Raw genomic sequence first — 12,958 nt, 5'->3', positions numbered from 1 at the left:
GAGTGTGTCGTGGTGTATTCTTGATACTACAATTAAAGTCATTACCTCTTTTTTTTAATTCTATCCAAATAAATGTGATCTATTATTATTTATTTTGTCAATCATTTCTATTCTGTGTTCCTCTTATCCCCATGCTCTTCTAGGTAAAATGAGTCTAGAGGGAGATACAATAATAGAATAGTCTGATAAAAAAGTTAAAATGAGTTGGAATTGCTTAGAGTTATGAATGTAGCTATAACAGCCATAAGAATCCAAACTATAAATCAAACCAGGTAGAAATCATTTTTAAAAAGAGCGTATGCAAAAAAGAATTCCTTTAATCTCTTGTCTAAGTGAAAAATGTGGTCCTTGGTGTGATGCCTGTACTGACAAGAGACACATGTCCCGAAATATTTTCTGAGCTGTTTCTACAGCTTCTCTGCCTTTTCCCAAGTTCCGCCTGGCGAGTGCAGACAGAGTTAAAGAGACAGAGGGAGAACAGCCACTTCAAAGGCTCCCTTGTCTAATTTTCCAGAATATTTACTAAAAAGAGAGTCTGAAATTCTCATCCTTATTATGAATGTATTCCTTGGCGTGACTATTTAGCATCTCTACAGCAGGAAATGATTTTTCTCAGTTAGGAAATCAGTTCTGAGGGCAAACAGTCAGTTTCTAGAAGAAAAAGCCCAGCTTGGTGGGCAGGAGTGTGACCAGCACCCTCACAATGAAAACACAGGCTTTGAGGCTCTAGCTTTGCCTCTAACCTGGAGGGAGGCTGTGGCCAGTATTTACTTTCCCTGTGTTTCCTGGTCTGTGAAATGAGAACAGCACGTACCCCTGCTTATCTCGTAGAGAACCGAGGGGTGAGGAAGCCCCTCTCTCACAAGGATGCTTTCAGTGCGGGTAGCAAGCCCGTCCTGCAGGGGATTGACCAGGGATGCCTTGGGCTACACTACCTGTTGGAGCCCCTGGTGTGGCAGGCGCTCAAGCCAGCATTGTCGTTTGTCTCTTTCGCTCCCTCCTTACCATGTCTGCCAAGGACTCCCCACGTGCTCACAGCCAAGCCCGCCTGAGAAGTTTCCAGCTGAATAAAGGCCCCACCACCGCCTTCGCTGTTCCCTTATTGTTTGTACTCTGATAATCCCCAAAGCCCGGTGCAGACTTTCACTATTAAAAAAGGGCCCTTTTACGCAGAGAGCAGTCACGGGCTCTTTGGAGAGCTGGCATCCAGGGTGCTGATGCAGGCACGGTGGCCTCCCTGGTGGAGGCCGGGCTGCCACCTGCTCCCAGCTGGGAAACTGTGGGGCTCTTCAAGGTGTGGTCAAGGAGTCTTTTGTGAGAAGTGCCACCCCATGTTAATTACCACTGAGCTCACTTGTCAACACATTCTTCCCTGGCAACATGTGAAAAAAAATTTTTTTGCAAACTGGAAGGCAGCTTGGCAGTTTAATTTTTCTTGTAAAAAGCATCTCTGTGATGCCAGAGGGAAGGGGGACTGCAGGCTTCCTGAGATGCCCTGTGGGGCACAGAGATAAGCATGTCCCCATGCTGCCCAAGGCGCTTGGCAAGAACACAGGGTTTCTACAGGCACAATTAGGAAACCTTTGCAGAAGGGACTCACTGGGGTTACACCCACAGAGAAGCCCCTGAGAAGCCCCTGGTTTCCACCCATTCACTCTCCCAGGACCACTGGCTTGCAGAAGGGACAGTCCCCTTTCATCTTCCACCCACTGCTCAGCCCGTGTGGCCAGCCTCAGCCTCCTAGCACTGCCCAGGCTGTCTGGACCCCCAGAGCGTGTGAGCACCTTGCTGCTTGCCTTGCATGGATAACATAAATAAAAAGTGGTCCAAAGCAGGCAGGCACTTGGGCAATTCTTTGGGAACTTTGAGCCCGTGATGCTGCAGCGCATTGTTGCATCAGTGGGAGGAAGGGGGCAGGGTACCAGCAAGAACATGATGACCACGTGTGTGGCCATGAGCTCGGCAGGTTAGCGAAGGGCAGGGTGGCCTCACTCAGAGGACAATGATCAGCCCGCGAGGAGGCCCGTCGGGGGGACCCCTGTCCTGCCCTCCACGCCCCTCAGTGACAGGATGGAAGCTGGTCATGGTCACAGGACGCCTGATGGGAGGCGGAGGCCACTCCACGGGCAGGTGACAGCAGATCCTCTAAGGCCTGGGGGGCAGAGGTGGCTACTGGAAAGACAGCTTTGTAAACATCAGGAATGAACTTAAATTCCTGCCCTTTGGTCCTAAGCAACGGCACAGGTTGTGGGAGGGGGCGCTTAGCAGGAGGTGGTCTGAGGGTTCCTCTGCATCCCCATGGGTCATACAGACCAAATTAACACCCAGCGATCTAGAGGAGCGGCTCCTGTCTGTCAGGGAACTGGTCTCATGGCTTCCGTGGCTTGTCCCAGGCCCTGTCTGGTGAGTGATGGAGACCAAGGTGGGCTGGACCCCAGCCCCTGCCCTTCCACCCACAGGGCTGATGTGGCTGCAGACCTCAGGCGGGCCACTTCACCCTCTCCTGCTTTCCTGCCCCTGCAGTGTAGACAGCATCCCCTGATGGGAGAGGAGGTCTTCCCTGACACTTTCCCAGTAAGTTTTGTGTTGGGGTTAAAGGAGCGTATATGAGCCATCCCTTTGAAGGAGGACTTAGTCCATGAGTTTTATTTTGACATCACGTAGAAAATGATGTCTTGCTCTTCACAGAAAGAAACAGGTGAATAAGGAAAGAACAGTTAAATCTAAAAATCTCAGAACCCCTTTGGGGAGTCCTGGTGGTCATCACACGCCCATTTGGTGAGTGTCGCAGACGGCCCGCGGGACAGCCAAGTGGCAGGTGTGTTTAGATGCCAGCCTTGGGGCCGTGCACTCCATGTCTGTGTGCCAGCTCCCCCCATACAGAGCATTCTGCGGGATATGGCCTGATCTCTCTAAGTCTCATCTGTAAAATGTGAGTTGTTCCGAGGTTGGATGGCTCTCGGTCCTCAGCCAGTGCCCAAGCGTCGGCTCTTTTGTTAGCACTGGTAATCCTGTGAGCACTCGCATTTGCATTGCCGAGGTATTGTACAGCACTAAACCCCCAATTCTGAGAAGAAGGCCAGGCAGGAGCCTTCTGTGGGGATCCGTCCAATGGCCACAGGAGGATGAAAATCTGGTTCAGGGGCAGGATGGAGATGTAACAAGAAAGGCCAAGTGTCCAGTTTTGTCCACGCCGGCACAAGGGCAGCAGGAACTTCTCTGAGTCTGCTCTCTGACTGATGCCGTGTGTGCCCTTAAGACTGACCAAAATGACCAGGATGGTAGGCAAACCCAGCCAAAGGGCAAACCCCAACCGAGTCCAGGGTGAGCCCAGAATGGGTCACTCTGGCCTGTGGCCCGTGTTCTGAACAGGAGGGCAGGGCTCGTGCTGGTGCTGAGTGAGCTAAAGGGTTTTCAGTAAGGAGGGGGTGATAGGAAGATCTAGCTGGTGGTTGCACACACCCGGGTCACAATTCACACGACTAAAGGAAAGATTGATCGACTCACAATCTAAAACGGCAAAAACAAAAACAAGCCAAAAAACCATCTGCCTTGATCTCCAAGTGACAAAGGGATTCAATTCACATGTACTAGAAGTTTGGCAGACAAAACACACTCTTTTCCTGTGAAAAGTAAATGAAAATTTTAAATTCAGCACATTGTTGAAAGTTTTTCTTTCCACATGCCCAGTGGTTTGCATCAGACACAGCTTTTTTAATGTTTTAATCACATGCTCTTTCAGAATCCCAGCATGACCTCTGGGCCTTTCCCTCCCCCATGCGTTTGGGAGACACAATTCTGACGGGAAATGAAGGTATAGTAAATATTAACCAGGCAGAACGAGAGAAGGAAAATGTTTCTTACTAAAGAATAGAGTGAGTTCTGCGTATTGGGGTCCGGGAAAGACATATCCCAACATGAGTTGGGTAGCACCTGGGTTTTTATTCTGAGGTTCATTTTCACCCAGATTTTTTTTGTTCACATGTGTGAGAGACTGGACATCTCTAGATAGAGAGCTACAGGGGAGTACCTGAGCCAGAGCCACAAGACAGAAAGTGTGTGGTATGGAGACACCATTGGGGGAACCAGACTCCAAGATCGGGTAGGAACTGAAACAGTCTTGGGATCTGAGAGCAAGACCACTATCTTCTACCAAGGGACAGAAAGCAGGGAGAGGGGAAGGATGCATGGCTGCTGGCTGTGGGGTGCTGGGTGCTGGCTGTGGGGTGCTGGGTGCTGGCTGTGGGATGCTGGGTGGTGGCTGAGGGGTCCTGGGTGCTGGTTGCAGGTGTGCTGGGAGGTGGCTGAAGGGTGCTGGGTGGGACCTGCAAGGGTGCTGAGTGGTGCCTGCAGGGGTGCTGGGTGGTGGCTGCAGGGGTGCTGGGTGGTACCTGCAGGGATGCTGGGTGCTGGCTGCAGGAATCCTGGGTGGTGGCTGAGAGATGCTGGGTGCTGGTTGCAGGGGTGCTGGGTGGTGACTGAGGGGTGCTGGGTTCTGGCTGCAGGGGTTCTGGATGCTGGCTGCAGGTATGCTGGATGCTGGTTGCAGGGGTGCTGGGTGCTGGCTGCAGGAGGGCTTGGTGGTGGCTGAGGGGTGCTGGATGGGACCTGCAGGGGTGCTGGGTGCTGGCTGAGGGGTGCTGGCATGTGGCAGTGGCAGAAGCAGTCCAGGAAGGTGCTCCTCTCCTGGATCCAGCCTGCAAGTCCACAAGCAGGTGGGGGTGGAGTGGACGTTTCTTTGGGGCTGAGCGTGGGTCAGGCATCTGTCCTGAAGCAGGAGATGGAGAAGCAGGGAAGGAGGGCTCTGCCTTGGATTTCAAGGTGTGCCCAACACCACAAGAAATGGAAACTTCCCCAAAGAGCCAGATCAGAGGGGATCAGAGGCTGGAGAGAGAGGAAAAAAATCAACACAGAATCAGTGATTCAGCGAAACCAGAACAAGGGAAGAGTACAAGCCACAGGACACTGCTGCTGTACCAGGGCCGAGTGCGACCTGTGGGTCTGCTTTTCTCAGTGCTTTTAAACCCTGAGCCCCTACCCTTGAGCTGTCACATCTGAGCAGTGAGAGGAGACAGAAGGAGCACGAGGTGAGGGCACTTCTACTGTGTTATCATCACACTGGCCAGGTGTGAGGGTTGTGGGGTCTTTGTTCTAGAAGTGATGTTAGAACCATTTTGCTAGGTGACATTACAGTGAGTTTGCGCAGCCCCATGTTCTGCAGATAAGTAGACAGACTCTGAAAGCGTCTGGGATCACATGGTGGGGACCCCCTGTCTCCTTCCCCCATTCCAGGCAGTTTTTTCACCTCGAAGCAGTGAAAAGCTTGGAATACGTTTTAACTGTATGTTTCCAATCATGCTTTATGCATCTGCAAAAACTTTACACTTGATTTGGTAATTTCTGACCTCTTTCTCATGCTTCTAAGACACTTTATCTTTGGCTTTCTTCAGTTTCTCTGTGACTTGTCTAAATGTAGACCTCCTTGATTTTCCTGCTGGGGATTCACTGGATTTCTGGAGTGGGTGGGTGAATGCCTATACTGGGTACAATAGTACCTTTCCCCTAAATCCATGTTCTCCTGGGACTTCAGAACATGAACTTATTTGAAAATAGGATTTCTCCCCCAATATCATTAGTTAGGAGGAGGTCATTTTATGCGAGCCTACATCTTCTGTGGAAAGTAGAGCTTGGTGATCAACTTGGATATTTAGTTGAGGAGATTTCCAAGCCATGTGTTGAAAGCATGTCTTTAGAGTAAAATGTGAGAGGAAAGAGATAAACTGAGGAAGAAAATTAGGCAAAGGGAATATCAAGGACCGCCAGGAGCTGGAAGAGGCAGGAAGGACCCTCCCCCAGAGCCTTCAGAAGGAGCGAGACCTGCCGACATCTGCACTTCAGGCTTCCAGCCTCCAGACTGTGAGAGAATAAATTTCTGTTGTTTGAAGCCACCAAGTTTGTGGCGCTTTGTGTGCAGCCCTAGGAAACGAATACAGTGTCTCTCAGTGATTCAGGAAAATATTCAGCTTTTATCTTTTTAACTATGAACCCAGCCTCACTGCCTCTCCCTTTCCTGTAGGACCTCTAATTACGCCTGGTCCATCTCACCTACCTCAGGGACTTTTCCTCTCTCTCGTGCTGTTCATCTTTTGTCTCCTGGGCTGCTCTAATGATTTCTCTCTTACCAGGTTGTCAATTCTATCTTTAGTTGTGTCTAATCTGCTGTGAAAACTATCCATGGAGTTTTCCATTTTGGTTATTGTATTTTTCATTTCTAGAGTTCTGGGCTTGTTTTTACCAAACCTGCCCTGACACTTCCTTATAGTTTCCTTTTCCCTGCTCACATTCTTCAGTCGGTCTTAAAGCTTTCAGCATAGTCAGCAGATGCTTTTACAATCTGTGTCCGATAATCCAATCCTGCCCATCTTCTCACCTGTTCTTCTTTGTTCTCCTTCACAGAGTCCAGTCTCCACATCTGATGGATTAGCTTTGTGTGCTGTTCACTCTGTTTGAAAAATTACTTGCAGAATTAATAGGAGGAAAGGATAAAGCAGCTCTGTCAGAAAGGACTGGTGTTTAAGAGTGACTGGGGAAGCTGCTTACCTAAGACCACATTGCACCAAGGTCAAATCTTTAAATAAACCGGGTCCACAAACAGACCCAAACCTGCAACGTGCACTCTGCTTCCCCCCGGGGTCTGCCGCCCTGGCTCACTGCTGCCCCCAGGAGGGAGTCCTCAGGGGTCCCAGCTTATTGTGGGGATCTCCTGTGAGACCCCTCCCCTCCAGGTGATGCTGATACTGCCAGTCCGGGCTCCCACTTTGAGAGGCATTTATGAGTGACCAGCAAGTTCCCTGAGATGGCCCCAGAGTGGGCTGGAGAAGGACTCAGAGGCCACCAGGGGAAGGGGAAGGGATGCTACGTGGTCATGTGGCCTGTGCCCGGCAGAGGGACAGAAACCAGCAGCAGGGCAGGTGAGGGTCAAAGACATGGAGTTGGGTATCACATAGATGTGTGTGAACTCCAGCTTCATCTTCTTTTAGCTCCATAACCTGGGAAATTATTAAATGCCCTGAGTCTCATTTCAGCACGGGAACATCACGTCCCCATCATCCACGTAAGGCTGCGGACAGAACGTAAAGCCGGCAGAGTGTCAGTGTCTATTAGCAGAAGCAGAGGTGATCCACCAATGGGAGATCTAAAACCCACTTCTACGGAGGAGAGCTTTCAATCTAGTTACACGGGTCTCCCTCCACCCCCCACCCTGTTCCTGAGGCACCTTTGGAAACAGTGGCAGCCTGTCCAGGCTGCCCTCATCCCAGCCTCCTTTCCCCTCATGGGGGCTGGTGAGGAGAGTCCCCAGGCTGTGCTGGGTCACCTCCTAGACCTCCCGAGATGCCCCCTGGGGCCAGGTCCAGGTGAGTTTTAATTGCTTCTCAGCTCTGGGCTCTGGGCTGCTTCTGGCCAGTGTCCACTCTTTGCCCAGGGGCTCTGCTCTCTGCAGGGAGCCCCCAGCTGCCTCTTCATCACCACAATCCCCCCTGGTGCCTCCTTCCCTCCTCAGCTGACATGGGGGGTTGTGTCTCTGCAGACAAGGGCAGCTGAGATCCAGACTGTGAACTCTTTCCTCAAACCTCATGATGGATATTAGAGGACAGACCACAGAGGCAGCTCAAGGGGGTGGGGGAATCACAGCTCCTGGGTTCAGGTCCACGGTGACACTTCCCCATGCGTATAGGGGACCAACACTCAGCGAGGCCCGTGGGAGATGGGTGGGAGGCAAGGCCCACGGGTAACAGGTGGGAAGCCTGGAGCACACAGGCTGACTTGGGGGAGAGGGTGTGATGGCATGGTCACCCTCTTTTAAATAACTTTTGCTTGGAAATAAAGTCCAAGCTACAAAAGTTATAAAGCTAAGAACACTGCAAGGATCATCCCTTCTTTATTCAGATTCCCCCATTGTTGGCATAAAAAGTAACCTTTTAAACCAAAGATTTGAAAATATTTAAGCTAGTATGTTGCAAAACCTGTGAGTCTGGGCACAGCTCCCAGCCTCTCTCTCCTTATCTGTGAGGTGGGAAGAGAGCTACAGAGTTTACAAGGACAGACTGAGCAGGAAGGGTGCAAAACACCTGGTGTCAGAGTTTGACCGACACTGGCCAACTGGGCTGTGGCTTTCCTGCCACGTGGATGTCAGCCCGAGAGAAGGTTCCAAAACCCCAAGGGCAAAGGTCAAGGGAGGAGCCTGCAGCAGGGATGATTCCAAGTCAGGATCCCAGGGCGAACCAGCTTTTCCGCTCGGAAACCGAGCTAGGGACTCATGTCCCCAAGTTGAGGAACAAAAACTCAACCTGCCATGGACTGAAACATGTCCCCCCCAAAGTTCATAGGTTGAAGCTCTAAACCCCAAGGTGACAGTACCAGGAGGTGGGACCTTTGGGGCTGATGAGAACCCGATGGGGTCAGGGGCTGGGGCCCCAGGATGGAAGCAGTGGCTTTATCAGACAGGAGGAGAGAGACCACTGTCTGTCCACCACCCGAGGACACAGTGTGAAGACGGCTGCCCTCCAGCCAGGAAGAGGCCAGCAACAGCCCTGATCCGGGGCTCCCGCCTCCGGAGTGGTGAGAGGGCAATTTCTACTGTTTGAGCTGCTCCGTCTGTGGTCTTGTATTGTCAGCCCAGCTGATACAAGAGTGTGTGGTGGCCGCCCACCCGTTGCTCACAGGCGCCAGTGAGGCTGGGTTTTGGTTAATTCTAGAACACATGACGCTCCTTCCCATCTCCCAGGCCTTTTCTGCCCGAACATCACCTCCTGGAGGGGCTGGCACCCCGAGCACCTGTGGTGATGCCCCAGCCCCGCTGGCCCTGCTCACAGGTCCCTGCAGGCACGTGTGGATACATGTGACCTGTGGGCCCTTAACTCACTTCCTGTCTCCTCCTTTACTCTCACCTCGCCCGTGGGTGGGTCTCCCTTTCTGGTGACGCCTTAGCCACTGCTGGGGCAGGGCCTCCTGGACCACGGACAGGTGGGGGAAAGGGCTTCTTCCCCGAGGAGGCTGGATCCCCGTGGTGTCTGCTCCCTGCATGGGCTGCAGGTGAGGTGTCAGGTGGGGACGCAGGCAGAGCTGGCTTAGAGCATGGTTCCCTACAGTGGATGGAATCCTAACTGGGGGTCACCCCCTGTACCGTCCATGCCCTCCATCTCTGAGGGCATCTGTCCGGAGGAGTGTTTTCTTCTGTCCCTTCCTCCCCACAGAGTGACCTGAGCTGGCACCTGGCAGACACCCCTCCCCCCCGCCCCGCTCCCCATCCCACCTCCTGCAAAGCCCCTGCTCCTCATCACCTCCCTGAAAGCCAGGTTCAGGTCTGTCCTTGGGAACCCAATACAGCTCCAGGCTCTTAGCCACACACAGGGCCGGAAAGGAAACCTGGGCTTTAATTAAGATGCCGCCCTCCTCTTTCACACATGGGATAACAGGCTTAAAGGAAAAAGCATCAGATTTATCACAGATTATTCCCAGATTACAGGATGATGAGTTATTATTTTTCTCTATACATTTTTGTATTTCTCAGGTTTCCCCCAATGAGTCTGTATAATTTTTTTCAATCACACAAAAATCAAGGTTATTTCTGTACAAAGGTCCTGAAATTGGGGAGGCTGTGTCTCCTAATAGTAGAATTTAATTAAAGAACATTGTTGGCAGCAGAAACAAATTTTTGAAAGAAGGTTGCTGGGATTTCCCGGCAGGAGCAAGCAGCCCATAAAACAAGGACAAACATGGCTCAAGGACACTTGTCACCTCTACAGTAGGATGCCAATGGCTCAGGAAGGGTCCCCAGTCCCCGTGGGCCCCAGGACATGGAAATCCCCCACTGGAGATGACATCCTTCAGGATAAAGCACTTTTGCTTCAAGGGGTCTCCACAGAATGGAAGTTATTGGTTTTCTTCAGTTATTGATGCCTTAGTGTCTATGAAATTGTCAGTTTTTGTTTTTGTGTTTGTTTTTTTCCTGGAACAAGATTCCACCGACGTGAGCCTTGTCAGGGGTTGAAGGGGTCCTTCCGAATCCAGGTCTTCTGGACCAACTGGGAGCTCTGGGCTTTCTCGTGGGTGAGCAGAGTCCTTTCCACTCACCATGACGGCCCTGGGCAGGGTGTGTGACACCTGGGTGCCAGAAGCCCATTTAGGAGTCACAGAGGAAGGAGTTAGGAAGAAGGAATGGGAAAACATTAGTTTCAAACTTAAAGGAAAGCTGGGGAAGGAAAAGAGCACAAAGAATGTGAATCAACTATACTTCCATTAAAGAAAAGAGAGAAGTTAAGGGAAAAAAAGCAAAAAACAGCACAAAGAACATGCATGTGGTTTCACCCGCGGTCACCTACCGCTGGCCTGGTCCTCCCCCCTCTACATTCTGAGCCTGTGGCCAGTCAGTCACATGCACATCACGACTCTGAACACCACCTGTGCATTGCCCAGGATGAGGGATGCTCCCGGCCTGGACCACTGCCCAGGATCCACCTCAATAAGGGGTAAACGGACACAACAGAGCTAGGCCTCGTGGTCCATTTTGTCAGCTCACCCAGCACGTCTGTCCCAGCATTTCCCCTCCAGCAGCGTCCGGGGTCAGACACCACATCTTTAGCCTCATTTCATCTGGAACATTTCCAGTTCCCTCGCCCCCCATCTCCTCTTTTATTAGGACGCCCCTCTTTTGGGCTCTACCTGACTTTCCTTGTGATGACATTCACATCATCTCTCAGCACTTATTGCTGGTCCTTAGCCTCTGTCCCCGTGGATGAAGTGATTAATCAATGCATTGATTATTGGCATGGACTCCTTTGAATCCCATCTCGCCCCAGGTCTTTAATTCATCGTTCCCCCTGGCTGCTGTGGCGCTCCCGGCAGCCACCCAGGCCTGGCCAGCGGGCACCCTTCGAGGTGGCTCTGTGTCCTGGTGAGGCGCCCCGGCCTCTGTTGGAGCCATTCCTCATTTTCTGGCAGAATAAGCTGTTCCAGGCTCATCCTACGTTCCTCCAACCTGGATTCCACCGTTTCTCCAGGATCCCTGGTTCCCTTAGGGACCGAGATTGGGCCTTAAGTGTGTCAATACTGCTGGAGGATGGGGGGGTGTTTCCTTCTTGATCTCCTTGTAGACAGAGCTGGGCCCTCCAAGTCCAGCTCACGGGTCTTTCTCCCTGCCCCCATTTCGTATGTGTGTGTCCTGTTCTCCACAATGGGACCCTAGCTCTATCACCCCCACAGTCACCCACTTGCTCAGTCCTATGATACATCAGACATAACTTCAGGATGGTTTACCTGCACAACAAAAGCTAACAAGAGTCAGGATCCCTTTGCAGTTCTCCCCCTGCCACCGTCACATACTCCACATAGGGAGAAATTAAACAACAAACTAAATAGTTACAGTAAGAAATAGGACTCATACATTTACAGATCAAGGGCAGCTGTGTTCAGAAAGAGTGAGTCTAGTGTATCCTAGACCACCAGGTCATTCTCTCCTCCCTCTCTGGGTTACCTCCAATCATATTTTTAACGAGATTTTCATTGAGTTTCAAATCAATGTGACAACTTAGAGAGCAGAGAGTAAAAAAATGAATAGAGTGGAGTTACAAAGTGGAAAGTATAATAGTCACTGGCCGCTGAAATCAGATTTTATTACTATGTTGATTCTTTTTTCAGCATGCAGAAGATATGGTATATGTCTTTATTTTGAAATTAACATAAAATAGTAACAAATTGTCAGAGGGCAGGGTAGAGGAGCATTTTTCAGTTAATGTCCTGATGCCCAATAAATCTTACCTTTTCCTTTGGGCAATTAAAAAAAAAGAAATGTGATACAAGAAATGCGAACATTGTTCCAGAATTATTCCTAGTTTGATACTAATTCGCTAAGAGTTGAAATGACCAAGTTGGAGACCCGCGGGGAAACGGAGGTGTGTTGTGCTGATGGGCCTGCTCCCCTGGTGGTGATGGACCCTCAGGGAGGTTCTTTACGGAGAAGGCACTCTGTTATCTGATGGAAAACCTGGTGCTCAGGTGAACTCCTGCCGCTGGCTTTGTCCTGGAATACGTACAGTCACGTGGGGCACGGACACTGGATCTGGCTCCCGTTGAGACTGATGCTGTCACACGGGTCTGTTTCCCTGTGGGCGCCACCTGTGCACAGTTCTCAGGGCTGGGAGATGACCTCATGTTTGCTGTTCTCTCGGTGTGTCCAATATCACCTGCCTACCCCGAGTCTATCAGACACTCTAGAAGGTTGTCAGGTCCAGTCATAACAGAACGTTCAGAGTTCTAGAATCACCCAGATTTGTCAAACAAGCAGTCTCTGCATAGAACAAAGCTTGCTCTGCACATTTTCATAAATTTGACTTGTCTCCTACAAGCCTATTTTCTAATTTGCAGCCCTGATTTCAGTTGAGAGGTGATCGCTTGTCATCACATACTGACCACAAGCACGAAATTCTACATCAAACCCACAGGAGGGTTTTGAGCAGGAAATGCTTGAGCAGATTTTTCTAACAGGAAGGTGTAAAGCTCACTCCACCACCCATCTCTCCACCTATCTGTTCTGCTATTCCACACCGTATTACATTCCTACCACAGTGCACAAGTTTCCAATTTCTCCACATGAAAGGCTTTTTAAAACACAAAATGATCTCTACATCTCACCATAAGATAATTTTCTGCTTCTCTCTTTTTCAGCAACAGGCATATTAAAAGCACATGTATTAATATCTGTTCTGACTTGTCATCCTAATATATCAAATTTTCTACAATTTTCAGTAAAGACTAAGTAAAAATTTCAAATGATGCCTTTAGACCATGTTGATAAAAGTTGCAACAAAGCTGACAGTAGAGACAGGTCATGATGTCATATGTACACAAGGCAGATGGTCTGGCTCTCTCCCCATCAGGGATTCTCTGAGGGACCTGAGAT

The sequence above is a fragment of the Hippopotamus amphibius genome, chromosome 4 (assembly GCF_030028045.1).
Source record: "Hippopotamus amphibius kiboko isolate mHipAmp2 chromosome 4, mHipAmp2.hap2, whole genome shotgun sequence".
Lineage (NCBI taxonomy): Eukaryota > Metazoa > Chordata > Mammalia > Artiodactyla > Hippopotamidae > Hippopotamus > Hippopotamus amphibius.
Note: the sequence above shows the minus strand (reverse complement) of the source record.